Below are 13,176 nucleotides of genomic sequence, written 5' to 3'. Positions count from 1 at the left end.
CAAGATGTTAAAAACTAACTCTCTCTCTCTCTCTCTCTCTCTCTCTCTCTTCTCTCTTATCTTTCCTGTGAGCAGCCTGAAGGTTAAGTAGTGAGGCATCAATCACTTAGTGGACCTCAAGTTGAAAACTTTAAAACCTTGTCTTCTAATTCAAATTGTCTGGGTTACTTCTCTCTGGTTTATTACAGTTTACTTTCTTTTGGTTATACCCTGGTGTTTAGTAGAGTCAGGTTTGCCTTTTCGACCTGGTCACAACCATATTTAGGAATATTAAGGAAAATGATGTACCCATACCTAGGACATTTGCTAACCAAGGATCAATGACCTCTCCCCATCAAAGCCACATCTCTATGAGAAAAAAAAGATCATTAGAGACAAAAAGAGGACAATGAGGACCAGTGTCCCTTTCCTACAGAAAGCTGTTCCTTCCAGAGCATCTAGATTCTATTTCATTGCAGAAGGTACTGATAGAGCCTATAGAATTGAGTTCTTTGAGGAACAGTGGCAGAGGTGTTGGGATTCCCGAAGCCTTAGAAATACTTTGAATATCCCCAGGGCTTTTCCTGGAACTACTTGGCTGTTATTTGAGCTCAGCCCTGCAGTTCCTTCAGCTGAAATAAAGACTGACTCAATTCCAACTCCACAGACAAAGCAGGAGAGAAACATGGAAAGAGATGACCCAAGAGACTTTGCAACTATTTCCTGACCTAAGCCACTGATTTACTGTGAGTCTTAGAAAGGGCTTGCAATTTTTAATCATTAGAGAAATGTTTGATGAGCAAACAGTTTCCAGTGTCTTCAAGAATAGTCTGATGCTTAGACCTTGAGAAAAATGTCTCCTACAACCTCAGAGTTGCCCTGAGGTTGCAGCTGAGTTCACTGACAGAAAGCCTTTGTTCTCTATCCTGACACCAGCATACCGAATGCACTCCAGTTGCTTCCATTTTCTATCTGGGACATCTACTTCCCCTTGGTTTCCTGCTTGATCACATGCACATGCTGCCATCTACTTGCTTTCCCAGTGGGTTAAAGTGAATTCATGAGACTTTAAAGAGAAATCATAAGACATGACTTTACTTAGAGCATACTTTCAATGAGATTATAAAGTTTGAAGGGGCAAAAAAAGTACATGAGTGACTCCAGTGAGTCTGCCCATTCTACAACTAACTCCTCTAAAACAAAATCAAGAGGAAATCCTGCCAAAGCCATGTCATATATTTGCTTTTATTTTAAAATATTTTTTTTCTAAGTATTTAAAGTGTTTTTACACTCATTATTTGAGTTACACTCCAGCAATTTCACTGCTTCTGAATCTTGACTTTTCTCCTCACTGGATTGTCTAAATTAGCATACGAATAGACTGTGATTACTTCCGCCTTAAACGAATAATGTGACGATCTCTTTTTAATCTATGGGCCTATTTTTCTTTTTCTTCTCTCCTTTACAATAACTCTGCCATTCTCTCTTGTCCCATATAATCTCCTTTCACTTTGACCACACCAAAGTCACCAATGACTTCTGTGCTGCTGAATCCAATGGTCACTTCTCAGTCTTCATCTTGACCTATCAACAACATTTGATGCTATGGATCACTTAGCTCTTAAAACACTTTCTTTATGTGGCTTTCAGGACATCATTCACTCTTGATTCTTTTTCCATCTAATTAGCCACTCCTCTGTCACTTTTGCTGGTTCTTTCTCATTTTACTGACCCCTCAAACATGGAAGTGAAACCAGGACTCAAGCTTACACCTCTTCCCTGCTCTAAGCTCACCTCCTGTGATTTAATCAATCTCAGGGCTTTAAATACCACCTGTATTGTGCTGATGCTCAGACTTCTTTTTCCAGCACTCATCTTTCCCCTTACTCCTCATTTGTATATCCAGCTACTTCCTGGACATCCCTGTTTGAAAGTTTAATGGGCATCTCAAACTCATGTTGAAAAGCAAGATTCTATTTCTAACCATCGCAATTTTTTTTTATCCAACATCATACTCTGTATTAGTAATGGAAATTACATCTTCCCAGACCAAAGTTTATCAGAAAATTCTTGGCATTATTTTTAAAAAATGCCCAGAATCTTTCTATATCTCATATCCTATACTGCTGCCACTCAGGACCAAGATATCTTTATTTCTTCCCAGCGCTACTGCAATAGCCTCCTAACTAACCTCCATGCTTTACCTATGCCCCCTTACCTTAAAATCTTTTTTCCTATTGAGATATAATTTATATCATGTATTTATTTACTTATTTAGGTATAGTTGGTATATGATATTATATTAGTTATATTAGTTTCAGGTGTACAATATAGTAATTCAACATTTTTATACCTTTACTCTCAGGTATACCTAATAGGGTTGCTTTAACTTTACATTGAAATATTGTATGTTTAAAAGACATTATAAACTGTAAAGTACTATTCAAATGTGATGTATTGAGCCATTGCTATAATTATAGTATGTCCTTGATGTGTATTTCTTGAATGTTGGATCTCTATTTTAGCCAACAAGATTTGCATTTCCTATTACTTATGTCAATAATAATATGTCTCCTTCACAGCCTTCACAGTCTGTTGGACTCCCCTGGCTCTCGAAAATTGTCAACAAAAGCAATTTAACTCACTCGTAAGTTGAGTTCCACATTAGAATTTGCATTTGATATCCTTCCTTGGAATGGTTCTGAGGTGGAGCTGTCCTGTCTAGGTGATGTGCCCGCTTTAGTCGAGGTGTTCTTAGAGAAAAGGACTTAAACTTCAGAGTGCCCTGAGCTCTATCTTCAAGTAAATGACAGCCAAGAAATTAAGCCAGCCTTATCTTTCAATTCATTCAAAGGAGGTATCCACATGCAAACTTTAAAAATGCTTTTGCTGTTTAATCACAGACGGTGATTCACTCTAAAATGTGAATTACTTGCTACAAGCTATAGGAACATTTATGTAACAGCATGTGCAGGTAGACTACTCCAGAGAAGGCAGAAAAACTATTCACGGTCATTCAAATAACAGACACATTTGCAACTAAATTTTTTTACCTATTATTTGAACCAAAGTTTTCATATTTTTACTTTCCAGTTTTACTATGTGCTAGAACACAAAACTCAACCTAAGAGATGTAGATCAAATTGAAAAGAGAAAAACATGTAATTCAGGAAAGGAGAATCAAGACTTGAAGAATGAACTGAATTGTTAATATTTTCTCCTGTTTTTCATTGAATAGTCAGGTTGACAATACTTATTGTGTTCTCAGAGTTTTATTGTAGCTAGGGTATTAGGAACTGAGAATGCACGTTATCTTAGAAACAATCTCACAGACACTGGCTAGATTCCCAGGCAGTCCACCGAAGCTCACTTAACTTGTAATGTAAAACTGCAAATGAGGGAAACTCATGCTGGAGAATAAATATTTCTTTTAAACATAATAAATATTTAAATATCTCAGTAATCTAAAGTCTTTAAATGTAGATATAAAACACCGGTAATCTAATTTTTTAAAAAAATACAATTAGTGACACACTGGTTGAGTTATGGTTGTAGAGAAGAGTATGGGAGAAACGCTGTGACTTTGGCCTCTTCTTAAGGACTCTAGAGGCTGAGATGCTATGTCTTTATTTTGCCTGATTTTGCCTCAAACTCAGAAGTTTTCTTTCTTTGATGAAAGTATCTCAACCACAAAAATTAATGTCTTGTCCATCCGCTATATTAGGTGTTGTTTTAAACTCCTAAAGGAAATTCAAGTAGTCTGTTTCAAAATGTTTGCAATTAAAAGGCAGTAGAATTAAATCACTAAAGCAAAATTCCCCATGCTGTCTTGGATTCTTTTTAGTCTCACGGTTTCTTCAAGTCTACCCTAGTGTTTATTTCTTTGATTTTCAAGGTTTCTTTCTCAAGAGCTGTTGGCCAGAATCTGTTGGGCTCAGCTTGAGACCATACTGTAAACCAAGTAGAGTCAGGAATCAAACTACCCTACTTCATGCCAACTCCAAGTTTCCTCCTTCCAGCAAGGCCTTCCAGTTGATAACTGTACTATTAAACTCCTTGGCCATCACCCCTTCAAGGTCAAGGGGAAGCTAAAAGCTAATAAACAGGCTAAATGGCTGAGTTCCCCTCACTGTAGTTGGCCAAGAATCTAAGATGGACCTTTGGTGACATAGTGGATTCATTTTTTATTTGGAGTCAAGTGGTCCTTGACTTTAATCCAACTGTTTCTCTTTCCTGAGTGGCCTTACCAAATGAATGTTACTTCTCTGAGCCTTGGTGGTCTCATCTGCTAAGAAAGGATTATAAAATGCCACATAATGTTTGTAAAGCATCATGGAAATTTGTAGATAGAAGGTGCTCAATAAATGCTAGTTTTCTTCTTTCACCTCTTTCCCAAACTTCACTATGGAAACCCAGAAATGGAGGAAGCTGACACTCAGGTGAGAAACACTGCTTCAGGGGAAAGGCCATAAGACCCCTGTGTCCCTGACAGGGTGCAGGTGTTCTTCCTCTCTCTGCCAGTAGCAGGAGAAGAAAAGGTCCTGGGTCTAGGAGTACAACTCGGTGCTGCTACACAGAACTGTACAGACTGTCCCACACTAGGGTGACTGCCAAGGGCAACAAATGGGAGTTGAAATCTGGCCTGAGCTCTGCTTGCCAAACTCAGTGTCTTGGCTTAGGACTGCAGTCAGTCTGGATGAAGAGAAGTCTTTTGTCAAAATGGTTTGCCTAGAAAGGCAACTTTTGGCAATTTCTCTGTCTGGAAAGGGCATCCTTTTTAAGAACAAAAAGGCAGCATAGCCAAGTGCTTAAAAGAGGCCTTGTGGTTGAGTAAGCTATATTATCAGTGTACCTTGAAGATGTCCCCACCCCACAAGGAAAAAGCCATTTTCACTTTAGAGGAACAGAAAAGATGAGCTCAATCCTGATCCAGCTTTGGTATGAAATGAGTAGTCCTTATAATAGGTATTTGTAAATTAGGGACTAATTATTATAAATTATCACATATAGGGATTATGTATTTGTTGATCAATAGTTATAGTTTAGTGCCTGACTTTTCAGCATAAAGAGATTGATCAAGATAGATCGTGGAGATTGATCAAGGTTGTTGCATGTCTCAAAAATTTGTTTCTTTTTATTGCTGAGTAGTATTCCATGGTATGGACAGGCTTCAGTTTGTTTGACCGTTTATCCACTGAAAGGCTTAGGGGCTCTTTCCAGCTTTTTGCTGTTACAAACAGACATTTGCTGCTATAGGCATTTGTGTATAGGTTTAATGTGAACATAAGTCATCATTTCTCTAAGAAAAATGCTCAGGAGTGCTAGGTCATATAGTAAGCACATATTTGTCTGCATAAGAAACTACCATGCTTTCTCCCAGAGTGGCTTAACGTTCTCACCAGTAAGGTATAAGTGATCTAGTTTCTTTACACATTTTTCAGCATATTTTTGTCACTTATTTTTTAGCCATGCTAATAAGTATATAGTGATAGCTCATGGTGATTTTGGTTTGTGTTTCTCTAATGGCTAATGATGTTGCACAACTTTTCCTGCAGTATAATTCTTATTGTCCATCTGTATATTATCTTTAATGAAATACCTCTTTATATCTTTTTCCTATTTTCTAATTGGGTTGTTCATTTTTTCATTATTGCCAAGTAGAGGATGAAGACCAGGTTCCTCAGCTAGCCTCCACTGACACCGAAGGTGGGGAGGGCTCCTTTTTACTGCCAATCAAGTGTAGTAGTTTCAGCTCCCTACTTGGTTCCCACTGACACAGTGGGCAAGAAAGGGCTCATTGCCAGACATCAGGAATAGAAGTCCTAGATCCTTACTTGGCCTTCTCTGATACTATCCTGGTGGGTGCTAAAGCATCTGGTTACAACCTCATGAGAATGGTTCCAGGCTCACCACTCAGCCTTTGCTGGATGAGAATCTTGTCATGGTTTTTGGCTGGATTAAAATATTTATTGTCTAAAAACGTATTTGTCTTTCTAGGCAACCACTTTCCCACTCTCTTGCCTAAAGAGAGAACATGCTCTTTTTTTGTTTTGTTTTGTTTTATTTTGTTTTGTTTTTGTCTGAACCCACTTGCTTTATGAGGCAAAAAAGAGCATTTCACTACTGGGTCATTCCTCAAGTTCCAAGGTCCTAGCCAGTCTGCATTCTTATCGCCAGCTTTCAGAGTCTTTGTATATTTGTTTTACATATAATGTCCATAGATTTTAGTTATGCTTAAAGGGAGAAATAGGGGAAATATATAGACATGCCTACTCCATCTTTCTAAGTACAAGACACAAGGTTTTATAAGTGATCCTGTAAAGGACATTATGTTGATTAATAACTTTATGTTAAAGTTAGAACTTGACCGTGCCATAGAAAACCACTCAGTCTTCTGGGTATTATAGAACATCTTTAAGTTTAGAAAAACTTTCTCTAGACTGTTCGGTAATTGCGAACATTGACAATATTTAATCTGAGAATTGTAGTGAGGGTGCCACAGGGTTTGCTTTAACTTTCACAAAATACTTATATAACCATTTTTTTATACCTAGTCAAGTTTGCTATTGAGCCAAGGTATCCTGCAATTTTTTATCATTCTGTGTGTGTGTGTGTGTGTGTGTGTGTGTGCGCGCGCGCGCACGTGTGTGCACTCCTTTCATCCTACATCAACTCACCTAAATTGATAAAAAGTGGCAGGTCCAGAGCAGAATGGTAGGACTTTCTTTTATGTCAGCCTCTGGCTCAGACAGTAGTTAGTGAAGAAAGACCAGGCTGTTCAGCATGCATTTGTGTAGAGGGTAGTCAGTTCTTTGACATGTGACTCAAATGCATAAATATTTCTGTGGTCATTATTTATACAATCAACTCAGGATTACCTAGTTCTTAAAGTCAAAGTTTTGATTGTAAACGCTCTTTACATTGTCAAAATCCTTGGGACTTTCTGAGTTAAAGAAACAGGTGTTTCAAATATACCGAAATACTGGAAGTAGATGTATACATCATGGTAGCTCATAAGGATTTCTTAGTAACTGTGATGAGAGATATGATTGGGCTATTGGGTTTCATATAAGCTATCTTAGAAAAATGGGTTGTGAATCTTAGAGTTTCTAGGACAAGAGGTGATAAACATCTCTTCCCTCAAAGCACAAGCTCCCATAGAACAGGGACTGTGTGGCATTCTACAGTGCCTGGCCTATAGGAAGTTGTCAATACGTTTTTTGAATGAATGAATGAATGAATGAATGAATGAATAAACAAAAAAAAATGTTTTTGCCCTACAATCACTGACGTCTCCAGAAATTAAACCAGAAGAGAGGCCGCTTCTATTTGCACAGAAAGGCATTTCTTTAAGAGAAATAAAGAGTATACAGAAAACATCTCTGGGTGACTTCTTAGGAAAGAGTCATTATCCATCACTTTAAATCCCCCAAAAGGAATGATTCATAGATAAGAAATTACAGTGAAAGTGAAAGATATGTATTTGATAAATTTGGGTGAAAAGCAAGTCAGACTCCTCCTATTGTCAACACTGGACACTTTCTGGGCCCACAGGTGCACCCCCTACAAAATGCATTCGTATTTCTCACAGATCTATTGATCTGGCCAGCAGAGGCTGATATGCTGTTTATGCTCAGCAACTTCCAAGTGCATGCTTCGCGCTCTACCAGGAAACCAAATGCCATCAGGAGCTTTGGCTGCAAGTTTAACAACTGAACTGAGAGAGGACAGACTGAGAATTTCTAGCTGAAGTTTACTTATACTGCTCCACCTTCACTCCATCTCATTACTTTTTCTGATGCATCCCTATGTTGCTGGATGTGATAACAGTGATGTTCATGCTCCTCAAAATGTGCTAACTCTATAAATGAGAGCTTATTCACAATGTGCTACAGCCCACCCCCAGGCTAGTAATCCTCTGGAAATTGTATACAAAGTGATATATATATATATATATTTTTCTTTTTCCTAGGAAGAGGGTTTCATCACATTTTTTAAAAGAGTTATAACCTACATAAATGTGTTGTTCAACTAGACTGTTGATGTAGAGATAAAGGTGTCAGTGGAAAAGAGATGACAATATGTTGATGGTGGATCTAAGTAAATCGGGGTCCTTTTGGCAGATATTAGATGGTTCCAGTGTTTGAACACTGAGCTACCAGGTAAATATTACAATAAAAACAAGTCTCAGAAAGAATTCTGCTATACATACAAACATGTGTAAGAGAGTTTAATAAATATGCCATCTGCCAAAAGAAAAAGGAAGGGGAAAAATCGTTAAGAATCTAAGTGAATTGGGAGTGCTCAGAGGGCTACATGACAGTCCTCAGTACATGCTCAGTAAATATTCCCACAGCCGTAACCACATATCATATAAAAAGAAGAGGACAACCATCCCGATAGGATAAAAGCTCCCCCCATCCCCTGCAGTTTGGCTAATATAAAATGTTATAGCCCAAGTATCATTGAATACCGTGACTCTAAACACCATGCAGCTCTTATCTACTGATAAGATTATAAAGTTAGGACCAGGTAAAATATGGCAGAGATGAAGAAAAGAGAGATTATGCATGACAGGTATACTAAGTAGGGACAATTTGATTAAGTATAATAACTAGAATGGATTTACAAAACAGTTTAGAAAGGAAGATATCTATATATTTACTTCTTCAGTAGCAGGCAAAGTATATGTCAAAACAAAGCTAAGTAGAGGGATGGGCAAAACGGAAATGCTTTCAAATTGATATCGTAAACAGTTTGATTACAGTGGTAACTTAGGTTCAGGCACTGAATGTAGGCCAAAAGTCTTTAAAGTCCAGACACCTGGGCTATAAAGACACAAGGTCTGGAAAAGCTGAAAGGACAGTATAACGAGAAATTCCTCACAGAGGCACTTCTTATTTTCAGTGAGTGGAGACTCGGAAACCAATGTATGGTGTCTGTAGACATAATGGGCCTTAAAATGAGTTGAAAAGGGAGAGAACAGGCCTTCCATGAGAGTATCAAGAGTTACTCCTCGGGGGGTACCTCAGTACCTCAGTAGTGTAATGTTAGGCAGCATAGTCCACAACTCCTCCAGGAGATTGCCCATATATTTGTAAGGGAGGAAAATAATTTTTCCTCTATCCTTCTGAATTCTTAGCTAAGACACGTGTGATAAAAAAAACAGATTAACAAGAGGAAAACAAACAAAAACTTACTAATATTTATACCTCACGTATACATGGTACCCAGGGAAAAATGAGAGACTCCCCAAAGTGGCTTAGAACTCAGATTTAAAGACAATTTTTTTTTTTTTTTACTATTTGCTAATATTTTATTCAAGATTTTAGTATATAGAGTCCTAAAAATGATTGATCTATGTTTTAAAAATCTTTTATTAAAGTATATTTAGCATACAGTGATATATTAATTTCAGGAGTACAACATAGTAAATACCACCTTAGCAGGGAAATCAGGGGAGGGCGGGTGGGGATATAGGCCTCTTAGAGGAGGGTAAATGATTTTTAGGATAGATGAATGGGCCCGTGGATGAACAGAGATATGACAGTTTGTGACAAAATTTATCTGAGTGCGATGTGTTCTTCTAGTTTCCTCTCCTATAATGAGTTAAGCTTCTCTAATTGAGGAAACCCAGGGAGATTTTATGACAATTATGCTCCTTTCCAAGGATCTTTAGGCAGATAAGGGGAGTTCAGAGAAAGCCTGTTTCTGCATTTGTTGTTTTTCAAGTGCTTATGACTCAAAGTAATCAATATGCCAAAGTGGCATACTTTAGGGGAGGGATGTCTGCTACTCTTCACATTCTACTTTAGTCCCGACTGATGCAGACTGCATATACTACCACATAGACTCTAGGCCAAACCTGAATTCAGGGAAGTAGGAGCTGCATGAGGGTCATCGTCAGGGAAACTGGGTTGAAGACCTTGATAGGAATTAAATTTCTTTCTTTCCTTCCTTCCTTCCTTCCTTCCTTCCTTCCTTCCTTCCTTCCTTCCTTTCCTTCCTTCCTTCTTCCTTTCTTTTCTTTTTAGGCTTTAGGCAACCCTTGGTTGACCTCATGGGTTGCAAGGACCTTGTCAGCTTACAATTCTTTATTTTTTATTTTTTTACACCTACAGCACCTGGTCTTCCGAGGTGGTCTCCCATCTAAATACTAACCAGGCCTAACCCTGCTTAGCTTCCAAGAGGAATTAAATTTCTTCTTGGACCTGTTGACCACCCTCAGTGTCTACACTTCCGTCTTCTTGTATATTTTGGTTGATTAACGTGTTCATGACCAAGTAGCAATAAATTTCGTCTAGTACGAGAGCACAGAAACTGCAAACTTTAAGAGTGCAGTTTCTGTTTTTTATTCTTAATTTGAGTGAGCACACTGGATCTGAAACTAGATAAACTCTCCCTGTTCCCAACTTAACTTCTCTGTGAGCAATAGTGTAGCCACCAAATGTTCCCTCTTTTTATCTGTCGCCTCAGATGTATATAACTAGATTCTGAGCTCGAATTTTTCATAAAATAATCAAAGCATTAAAAACAACCTTAATATTTGATAAAAACAGAGGGAAAATAAAAATATTATATTACCTTCTTCTCATCTTATGACTCCAGTGGCAGTAAATTATGCATGCATAGTCCCGTGTAACTGTGTTTCCGTGTATAGTTTAAGTAATTTTGTATAAACAATTAGGTGGATTAAAGGAGAACATTGTGGAATGTATAGTCAATTAGAACAAACAAGGAAATGATTGTTCTAGGAATACATACTTCCTTAGAAAACATTATGACAGTATTTATTTTATAAATAAGTTAATAGTGTTGTAACATTAGAGATCTTGGAACAAACTCAAACTTCAGAATTCAATAGCAATTGATCTTTCATGTTCAACTGAAGAATGTTTTGATTATAAGATAATGTAGTACAGTCATGATCAGTTTATCATCCCTCATCAACTCTTTTGTCTCCCAACTTTCCTAACTTTAAAATTCATAAACACTTCAAGAGTAGGGTAATACATCTGTTTCTTATTCATTTACATTTTACTTTTGTGATATTTAATATGAGCTATTAGGAGCTTCAGAAGCTTTTAAGCTTATATGGAGGATACTACAATTTCTTTTTTCCCTTTGAATAAGGATGGAGTACTTTACCAAGGGGAAAAAAATTCAAAACTCCAAAAACTCAAATCTCAAAAATTCAAACTCAAAAACCTCAAGAGGATTTTGAGAGTGGACACATTGCATCCCTTCTAGCATTGGATTTCAGGACCTCAAGATGTCTTATTTACAAGCCTATGGTTACACTGTGGTGTTTTTGTTTATTTTTTAATGTGACGATGCATATTTCAATGAATTCTGTTATTTTATTGTGCAGTAAAATCTAAAATTAAGTTTAAAAACTCAAATAGAACACGAAGTTGGGTTTTACAACCTAAAGGGTGTGTCATTTCCAAATAATAGCAACAAGATGATAAAGAAAGTTTTATAATGAAAGTGCCACAAAACAAAAACTTTTAAAAAGATGCTTGGGAGAGTAGTGACCACGATTCCCAATAAACACAACTGTGTGAGAAATGAAACCATTGAAACAACTATGTTGGTGCATTGTAGGAAATAGCAGAGTTGGTTTTTTTGTTTTGATGGACCTGCTACTTTGATATAATAAAGAATGATCTGAATTTTGGAGAAATGTCACGGGTACGTCTGTGAAGGTCCAGAGGTAGCCTCCATCTTGAGGATGAAAGTAATGCCTCTTCTGGGGTTGGTACTGTCAATCTGTGCTCTGTCTCCTTCCCTTTGTCCCTGAGAAGTGAGTGACTCACAGAAAACTCATGCCTTAAATCACCACTTCTTGCCTCATCTAAAGTAAGCTTATCTTAGAACATTTCCAGAAATATTCTCGTCATGCTTGCTTTGCTTTTTGGTTCAATGAAAATACAGAATATATGTTTGCTTTAAAGAAATGTCCCAGCACAGCCTTCTAGGTAAAGATGCAAGGCCCAGTGGGAACATTTGTTTATTCTATAGTCAAATGACTTGGCACCTTGGAATCCAAATAATCCCCACCTCCTTTCCCGTCTACAGTTGGCAGCCCTCACTGCCACATCTACTTCCCACAGTGAACACCTTCAAAGGTAACCAAAGGTAACCATTTCCTTTCCTCTGGTTCATATTTACTTTCTTGGAGTGAAGTACATTGTGAATTTTAAGGGTGAAGACATCTGTTCACAGACACTTTTGAAACTGTTACTGCTAAGTTGTTGAATATAATCAAGATAATATCCATTATAGTGGGCTTAATTCTTACAACCTGATGCCCAGCAAACTGGAAGACTCCTGGTGACATAGCACAGAAGGATCATGTCACTGCTCCATGTTTGAAAAGCATAAACTGAAATTCACAAAAAAAAATTCTAGTAGTATGCATACAATATGTATTGTTGTTAAGGTCACTCATCCAAGGAGGCATTGATATATTTTGGAATATCTAGTCTCATGTTTAAATACAATTTCATGGAGACTTCCATTATTGTTTTTAAAAAAAATCACCAATTTGAAAAAAAAAATAGTCTAAATAAGACTTAAGGACAGTAAAACCAGTGATTGGTATACAGATACATGTGTTTTTTAAGGACAGAAGTCCTAACCCTGTTATGTTAACAGTCATTTCTTTTTATAAAACAAATGCATTTATGCCTCACTTCCACTTGCAGAATTATTAAGCTACTTTTTGACAAGAACAGATAGAAAATTTAATTTTTTTCCTTAAAATTGTGGAATTAAAAAAAAAACAAAGAAATTTATAATTATAGGAGAGAAAGGAAATAGAACATTGCAGCAAATATTTGCTTACTTACCGAATGAATAAGTGAAGGAAGGAATAGACGCACAGATGAATAAGTCAAGCATTGTTCAGCACTCTCAGTGAGATGTGGAAACAGCCTTGGTGAAGACAGGTACATTTTCCTAAAAGAGACATTCTTGAGTTAGTTTTGTAGTAGATGGTTCAAGGTGAAATGAAGTGAAATTGCCCTTAGCAAAACAACCTCTGAAAAGTTACAGTTTAGGTACCTCTCTCACTTTTCCCTTATTTATAAAACGGGATTAAGACTTCAGAAAGGTTTCAGGATCAAATGAGTTCACAGGCTTAAAGCATCTAACACAGAAGAACTTCGTCCACACTGGGTTTTCCCTTCCCCA

This window comes from Pteropus medius, unplaced genomic scaffold (genome assembly GCF_902729225.1).
Source record: "Pteropus medius unplaced genomic scaffold, Ma_sr-lr_union100, whole genome shotgun sequence".
NCBI classification, from domain to species: Eukaryota; Metazoa; Chordata; class Mammalia; order Chiroptera; family Pteropodidae; genus Pteropus; species Pteropus medius.
The sequence above is the reverse complement of the archived record's forward strand: the minus strand, read 5'-3'. Positions refer to the sequence as shown.